Raw genomic sequence first — 9,009 nt, forward strand, 5'->3', positions numbered from 1 at the left:
TTGGTATTCAAAATGTGCTCTGTTTTATGGCTGTTTTCCTGGTTATCTTGAAACTGGCATCATTGATATGTGATATAACCACCAACTATTTCTTCGGCGCTACCGATTGGCGCTTCGGCGCTACAGAAGTGCTCCCAAAGGGTAACATAGGCTTGAAATTGATGATGATGATGATGATGACGACGACGATGGTGATGATGATGATGACTGACTTCCCCTTCGAAGCGGGGTGTTGACAAATTCCCACCTAGCCTGCTTGAGCTAATCGGGAAATCTATACGTGTTTATGAGTCTAGGATTTGTCGATATCGCCTCAATATTATCTCTCTTCCTTAAAGCATCTATATTATACTTGCATAAAATAGAGGTTCTATGCCTGTAACATATCCGGTCCTATCAATCGCTTCCCTGCTTTTTTTCCACCAATACTCTATAAACGTCTCTTGCTTATTTCGACTGCTGACTGGTTAATACATCCATGCACTGTAAATCCCAGCATTTCTGGAAGGTGGACGTGTCCTCCAGGTCTCGCTGGGTCAATAGCTGCACATTCCATGACGATCTAATGACTTTGTCACCGGTCTTTTTTTCTTTCTTTTTTTCTACAGCACACACATGCCTCATCAGGTTCGGAATATTTGCTCCGGTAAGTTTTTGACCTTAGACAACAAGCTCAGGCCTCAAATAACAAGGCACTGCCCTTTGTGTTAAGTACAGATCTTCCCTTCTAATTTCTCTCTTCTCGTTCTTGTAAATATCCACGGTATTTTTTCTTTCGATATCTAGCATAAAATTTGCTGTCTCTGTTTCTCTCATTTCTTGTTGATGACTCCTGGTCGTCTATTTGCATCTTCAATTACTTTGTACCTGGTGACCAACATTGTCGACCTTTTCCTCCATTCTGTGTTGATGCTTTTGAGGTACAAATATTCATGCATTTTGCCGACAATTTATTTTCATCCGTGTTCCTGGGTCTTTCTTCAGAACTAATTTTGTTCTGTGCTTCTCTGGCTTCAAAAGAGGCCCAACCCATGTCACCCTGCACTGCTTAATCTGTGATTTTACCGTGGGCCCCCAAAGCCAACCGGTCTAGCGATCTTTGGTTAACGTCGAAACCCGACAGGAGAGAGAGAAATCAAGGAGAGGTAAGGCAGGGAGGTCACCCAGACGAGCGTCCGGTTTGCTACTCTACGCTGCGTGTAAGGGAAAGGGGGACTAGAAATAGGAAAAGAGAGAGAGATATTTAGAGAGAGTGAGCACTGAGTGCACGTGGGAGCATGCACAGGGACACTGTAAGCGGTCTCTTAACCGGTGCACTTCAAGTAGTGTACTAGTGCATGAATCGCTTTTTGTGCCATTGACTGGTGTAGCCACTGTCCGAGTATCTTTGACTCAGAGAACGGTCTCGAGTACAGTTGGTTTAAATTTGTCCTGACATATAGGTGTACGTCGTAGCGAGGACAGATACACAATAAGTGCTCGATGGTTTTCTCGCACCTACAGGAGTCGCATATTGGGCTATCGGCCATTCCCATACGATAGGAGTAAGCGTTCATGAACGCCACTCCCAGTCACAAGCGGCAAAGTAAGGTTGTTTCGCCGCGGAAAAGGCTAGATGGCTGTTGTAGCCGTCTCAAAGGGCTAATGCAATCGGCAATTGATCGCACTTGAACTCCAGAAAGCTTTGACTTTTTGCGTGCCAGCGGACGGAGTTCCCTGGCAGCGCCCGTCCTAGCCAAAGGTATTGGACGCGTCTGGGGGTCTTCGCGGGCAGACCGGGCAACCCTGTCAGCAAAATGGTTGCCGACGATGCCACAGTGAGCACAAATCTACTGAAAGATTATGTTGTACCCTGTTTCCAGAGCATGGTGGTGTACTTACCTGATGTCGGATATCATCTGCTCGTATGTTCTGTGATCTGAAGCAGACTTGATACTGTGAAGAGCGGCCTTAGAGTCACAAAATCGTCACAAAATGTGACTATATATGAAATATAAGAGATGAAGGCTTCGCCGCCGGTGTATAAGCTGACGGTAAGCACTCTTGATGAGCGCTAATCACTCTTGAAAAGGTCGCTTGAGGTCTCTCAGTTGGTGGGGAAACTAAGTGATGGTGGGCGATCTTTGACAGATGGCGAATGTGCGCTCTGAGACAGTCGACAGCTACGTGTGTCTGGATCATATGGACTCTCGCGATGCCACTCGTTGCTGGTGTTGAGGTGCACCGAGGCAGCCTTAAACAGTTGCGTAGAGCTTGACTTTCAGTCCTGAACTAAACGTAACAGCGCAAACATATAAGACGAGCCACAAAAAGAAAGACACGACACACACTGGCGCTGACTAACAACTTCTTTTTTCCTTCCATCGTCGATGCATTTATATACCTAGGCCACATAATCGCGCAGGCGCACAGAAAGCATTACTGACGTCAGCCATCTTATCATATACGCAAACGTATGAAATCAAATTCTGATTGGTGCAGGGACAACGATGTGTCACTAATGCAATTATTTCCTTGTCTTTTTATGTGATAGGCCTCTAAGGCAAGCCGCGCATGTTCATTCTTGCTTTTTCCAAGGATAATTGTCCGATCAAGTCGCCCTCACAATTGCTGCAAGAGTTTATATGCGCAACCAGGTGCGCTCCTTTATCTACATTTTTGTTTACTTTTTGCGCATGTTCCCTGAGTCGCTCATTGACGCAACGCCCTGTCTGGCCAACGTATGTCTTACCACAAGAGAGTGGAATGCCATAAACCACGCCGACAGCGCACGACACGTATGAGGCATCATGCCGGATTTGGCATCCTCCTCTGTTCTCTCCGCAGGTGCGGGAACATAGCTTTGAAAGCTTGTTTGGCGCAGAAATTGCCAAAAGTACGCCATGCCTGCAAGCAACTTTCTTGAGTTGATGGGTCACCTTATGTATATAAGGGACCACCGCAGGCCTACGCGTTTCACGTTCGGCGGCCGGCCTTCTTGTGGTTTTATTTCTCTGGATCAGAGCTTCAACCACTGCAGTCAAGAGCGACATAGGGAACCCAGCTGCCAAAAGTCGGCTGATCTGATTGTCAAAACTTTCTTGCATCTTGTGTACACACGACCTCTTAAGTGCCAATTCTATACATGACGACGCAATACCTCTTTTCACAATCTTCGAGTGCGCAGACCTGAAGGACAACAGTTCCTTTTTCGCACGGGGTTGATAGGCCCAACACACATGGCGTTCACAGAATTCAAGCTTCAGTTCCAAGAACTGCAATACACTGTTTTGTGGACTCTCATGGGTAAACGTAAGACCTTGTCCATGTATCTTAAAATCTTCTAAAACATTATTGATCGTATCCTGGTAGGACGAGTCAAGCGATAAAAATACCAAAAAATCGTCGACATATCTAAAAACTTTTAAAACTTTCCGCTCAATAAAAGCATGGTCTAAAGAATGATCCACACTAGACACAAAAATATCCACAAGGACGGGAGCAACACATGATCCAATACAAATACCATTCCGTTGTAAATACGGTTGGTCATTAAAAACAATAAAAGTAGCTCTATGGTAATATTCTAAAAGACTTAAAAAATTTCCCACTGAAAGTCCGACATGATTCTGGAACGAGATCGTACCACTATACTCAATACATTCATGTACCGAAGACAGGAGTTGACGCTGTGGAACTGAATAAAATAAATCTTCAACATCAACAGAAAAACCATAACCTACATCCTTATTTCCAAGCAAGAACTGCACCACGTCATTCGAATTCTTTGTTCGGAAAGGGTCTTTCACTGTTAGAAACTTTAAGTTCTTTTGCAGGAATTGGCTCACATTCTTCCGCCAACAACCAGATTCACTAATAATGGTCCTAAATGGTGAATCTGCCTTGTGGGTCTTAGCCTTAAAAAATACCGAAAGGCACCTGCCTCTACTTTTCTCTATGCTTTTTGCAAGCGGCAACAATTCCAGTTTTTTACAAAAGTCAACAAACTTTGTTTTTATCCTAACTGCACTTTTCTTAATAGGAGCAAAGTTTTTTAGCACAGCCTGCAACGCTTTCTCGTTAAAGATGCCCTTCTCGACAACAACAAACCCACCTTCTTTATCTGCTTCCAAAAGGCTCAGTTCGTTATCTTTTAAGAAAGATAACGTTCGTCGAACACAGACATCGGAACAGCGCGAAGGTCCTTTAGGTACTACCTTTTCCAAACGCTCGACACCTTCAAGAAGGCAACGATCGCGGTCGTCTTGATTCGCCTTGGAAGCAACATTTCTATTAATAGCTATGAGTTCATGAGCATGGACACTAGAAGGAACACAGAACTTAGGGCCTTTCACTAGCAAACGGTTAACGTCATCAGGTAGAACAGCGTTACCAAGCACCTTAACACTTTTTGTTTCATCTAGGGTAATTTTTGCACCAGATCTACACAAGCTCTTTACCATGCAATTCCAACTTGCTTCCGTGAGCTGAGCCGCAAGGCGAATATAAGATCGGTAATTCCTAAGAGCTAACCACTCGGGGTCATCAGCATGGCAAACAGACCAAAGCCAGTCCTTGAAAAGTCGGATTTGCCGCCACAGTTCCGAGCGTAGAAGTTTACACAGTCTCTTGACATGGCTCCATGAAGGAGACACAGGACTGAACAAAGCACTCACCTCTGTCGGCACAAGTCCTTTGCGTAGGGAGAACCCGTAAAGTCTTGCACGGCAAGTCGCAGTGATGATGTGGCTGATCAATGCATTGACGACATTAGAAGTTGAACTTTTCCGACAAATTTTAGCAAGCAGACCTCAAGCAGAAAGATGATTTGGCAAGCGGAAATTTTAAAATTGGTTTTTCTGCACTGCTTTACTCCCTTATCATTTTTTGAACTCCGTTGCAGAGCGCCCTTAACTAACAGCAAAGCACGCTTTACAGGCATCAAAAATCAAGTTTTTTTTTTGCGACTTGTATTTTGCAAAACAAAGAAAAACCGGCCAGCGTGCTGCATAGATCACGTGGTGACGAACGTGTCTACAGGATATTATACCGATGTACGCCGCGAAAACAGCTGAAAATTCAAATGAAATTCTGCGCACGCCTTATTCTCATCGTTAGCAGAGAGGACGTCTCGGCTATCGTCTACCACATCACGCGGCTTGCCTGCAGGGCCAGCAACAACTCGAACATCATGGGGCGCGCAATATATTGCGCAATATAGAGCGCGCAATACCGCCACTGGAAATGTGCTGCGCAGCAAGATAGGAACGTGGCAAGACGACGAATTTCGCTTTCGGACGTTAGCTTTTGGCAAAGCGCTGATCAAAAAAATTGGCAGTGGCTTAGCTCGACTATGCCAGAATATACGTAGCCAAAGCTAAGGCACAGCATGGTTACCATTGGTTAATCTTGACTGCAAGTCCAGGTTAGTCTGGTTGTCTAGCTATGTTGTGGCGTTTAGCCAGTCGTTCCGTGCGCTGTTCGCTGTTCGTCTGTTCCGATGTCGATTGCAGGCCTCCTCCTGCTTATCAAAATTGTCGCCGTCCATACTCCCGCCTCAACTGTGGTTGCGGCGCACGTGAGCTCTTCGCCAGTTGCGACGCAGCTGGCGAAGTGAGCGGAGGCAAGCGCAACGACGAGGAACACGTGTGACGTCATACCAAACGGCGGCATCGGAAAGGCGTAGCGCTGCGCAGCGGCGGAACACCTGTGGCTCGGTGCTACTAGTGGCGCATGCGCAGTAGTGATTAGGGAGTGAGAGAGAGAGAAATATCCGCGGTGAGGCGCGCGTTGTAACGTCATGTGCCTCCTCGGAGCACCGCCACGGCGAAATCGCAAGTCCGCGGCCAGTAAAGCTTTCGCTTTAAAACTGGTAGTTGTTGCACTTTCCAGTGAAATAGGGTCGTGGCAACATTACGTGCCACCCTCTCTGAACAATGAAGCAGTTTCACCACTTTCTGGACACTATTTCATTCCCGCGACACGCGGTACTGATTTAATCTTTTCGCCACCGCTGCCATTTGCTCTGTGCACCCTGTTCAGACTAATGCGCCAAATAAATATCGTTTATTTTATTTTGAAGAGCAGTTTTAGAGGCCCGTGTTGGCCCTTCGAGAGGTTCAATTATACATGTGCGATGTTTCAGGACCAAATGTTCAGTTCCCCTAAATATAGGGAATTTCTATGAAGAGGCCTTCTTAGCCGACTTTAGATGTATTTGGCGTATCTGGAATATGGGTATCTGGTAGCCATTTCTAGAAAAAAAAACGGTCAGTTCAGTCACTTTTAGATGTATTATGAACTTGACCGCGGTATTAAATGATACCTCGTCATGCAAAGAGTATGTATCAATAGCCAGCAAGTAAGGTGAAAAAATTGGAAGACGCTTAAGCTTCGCCTTCAACAGTGGAACGCGATAGCGTTATCGCACCCCGTTCGCACCGCCCACTCAAACGATCTACTCGAGCCAAACGTTGCGATCGGCACGGACAGCCGGGCCGCGACGCGCCATGAATGCGGACGCGATCATGGGGCGAGTGGCGCGCCACATGTCGGGGCAGCGCCGTACATTGCGAGGAGGGGGTCTTCTGTGTTTGCCGCAAGATGGCTCTGCGTGTGCGCACAAGAAATGTAGCGGAAACGTACTTCGCTACTCGTGTAACTGCGACTTCTGTAATTTACATACTCATAGTTACCGATATACACCACAGTATAACTTTCTACGGCACGTTTCTAAGGCAACACCGCATTCACTAGAGGCGCTTTTGTTCCTATTTGAACTAATGAACTCGTGGCTGAGTGGTAGCGTCTTCGTCTCACACTCTGGAGACCCTGGTTCGATTCGTACCCAGCCCATCTTGCAAGTTGTTTTTTATTATTTATGAAGCGCCTTCCCAGATTCATCGCTCATGGCCAACGCGCTGACGCCGACGATACCGGCTTTTCTGCGACACGAGCTCCTTAACGTTGTCGCGTTAAAACAGTGTAACTAGCCTGAAACGGAGTGGGATGTGATGATGAAAAAGATGTTTTTCTCTTTGAAACGGGTGGCCATTACAATGACGGCCGGGCAGAATCGAAGCAAAAACAACATACAAAAGAACAAGGAACTGCAAAGGCGTGTGTGTTCCAGGAAGAGTAGCCGACTTCTTGCCCTCAACGCACACCCACATTGCTACGGACCCTTCTCCCCCGGTCTTCCACTGACGCTGATGGCAACCGCCTGCTTTGCAATGTAGCTGCCCTTCACTGTTCAAGGCGTCCCTCAGTTCTGGACACTGCCACAGCCTGCACGTGTCACCCTTAGAGACATCGAAGCCGAGCGCTACTGCTAGCCCTTTCTCAGACACAGACTGCCAAGCCCGTGACGTTGAAGCACCAGATGGCCGATTTATTTCAAGAGTTCCCACAGGAACGGCACAACACACGTAACTGTTGTCACTGTCGCTGTCGCCCACTAAGTGCCATCTAGTTGAACAGCCGCGCCCTCCGACAGATGACATGGAATGCTGGAGTTTTTTTGTGTGTGTTTTTTAAATGAAGGTAGGACATTAGGCAAAATAAAAACAAGAGCTTGGTGGCGTAACCCACTAGTCTTAAAGGGAATGTGGTCTTAAAGGGAATGCTCATAGCATCCAACCATCCATATTATGGATGAATATGAGTAACATTCTTCAGAAAACGTATTAAAACTAAAGAAATCAGTATCTTTGTGTGCAATTATCCACGACGGCGAAAAATCGCTTGGAGTGTGTTCATATAAGTGACATGATAATAAAACGCACCAACGTCTCAACGCGCTTATTTCTTCTGCTGTGGGACGCGCCCGTGTCTTAGCGGTTAGAGAATCGAGCTGCTCTGCTAGAGGTCCTCTGATCGAATCCAGGGCCGCGATTTCATAGCAAGGCCTCTTCTCGATGCCGATGCCTTTAGGCGTTTTTCGCGTTCGTGAGAGATCAAGCGACGCTCCGTCCCAGGCGGAACGTCGAAGGCGGTCAGTTTTATTTCTTTATTATATATATATATATATATATATATATATATATATATATATATATATATATATATATATATATATATATATATATATATATATATATATATATATATATCCGGTACATCACGGTGACCAGTGGTCTTAGTAGCACACATCGGTGCACATTTTTAGGCTGCTGGATCTTCAGGATCGGCCACGAGAAAGGCTACAAACATACCCGATGCGCAAAAGTGGTGGTAACTTGCTAAGAAAGACTTCTTTATAAACCATGCATACCAAATTTCTTTCTTTCTTCTTTCTTTATTAATACTGTTAACCCTCGCTTGAGGGTTGTTACAGGGAGGGAAAATAGTACAACACAAGCAAATTTGACATTTCATAGCATCAGGTTGGGTGTTCACGATACAAAATATCAATCAAACATTCAAATTTGTGCACATGCGTCTTATCGACAACAACATCAGGTAAGGCATTCCACATTTCAATCACGTCCGGGAAAAAAGAATAACGAAAAACATCAACACGTGTGTTATAAGGCTTGACGGCCCTGCTGTGGTTTATTCTCTCGCTGCGATTTGCAGGGAACTGGACACATGTTTCCTTTTTTATCTTCAGAGCCCTTTGAAGTATCTGAAAAAAAATCTTAAGTCTGGCTTTCTTCCTTCGGGTTTCCAGCAACACAAGCCCACACGGAAATGGAACTACAGTACACCCGAGCAGCGTCCGTTTCAAGCTGCGATAGAAACGGTCGCATTTTTTTCTTGTAAGCGTAGATACGTGCAATGACGGCCACCAGAGAAACGCAATCACCAGTGCTAAAATGGATTCTGTCGACGTCTGACGGCTGCCATTTTCCGCCGCGCATTGCCAGCCCCCACGTTTGTCGTCGCTTCTCGTCTCTTGGGAAACGAAAAAAAAGCCCATCCCACAGGCTTTCTTTTTCGTGCGATTTACGTGTCCAACCGCGCGACGACCCGCCGGGATTTCGAGCCAGCTCAATATAAATGCACAAAACACACGCAAAAAAAAAAGAA

Source organism: Dermacentor albipictus, chromosome 1, assembly GCF_038994185.2.
Source record: "Dermacentor albipictus isolate Rhodes 1998 colony chromosome 1, USDA_Dalb.pri_finalv2, whole genome shotgun sequence".
NCBI classification, from domain to species: domain Eukaryota; kingdom Metazoa; phylum Arthropoda; class Arachnida; order Ixodida; family Ixodidae; genus Dermacentor; species Dermacentor albipictus.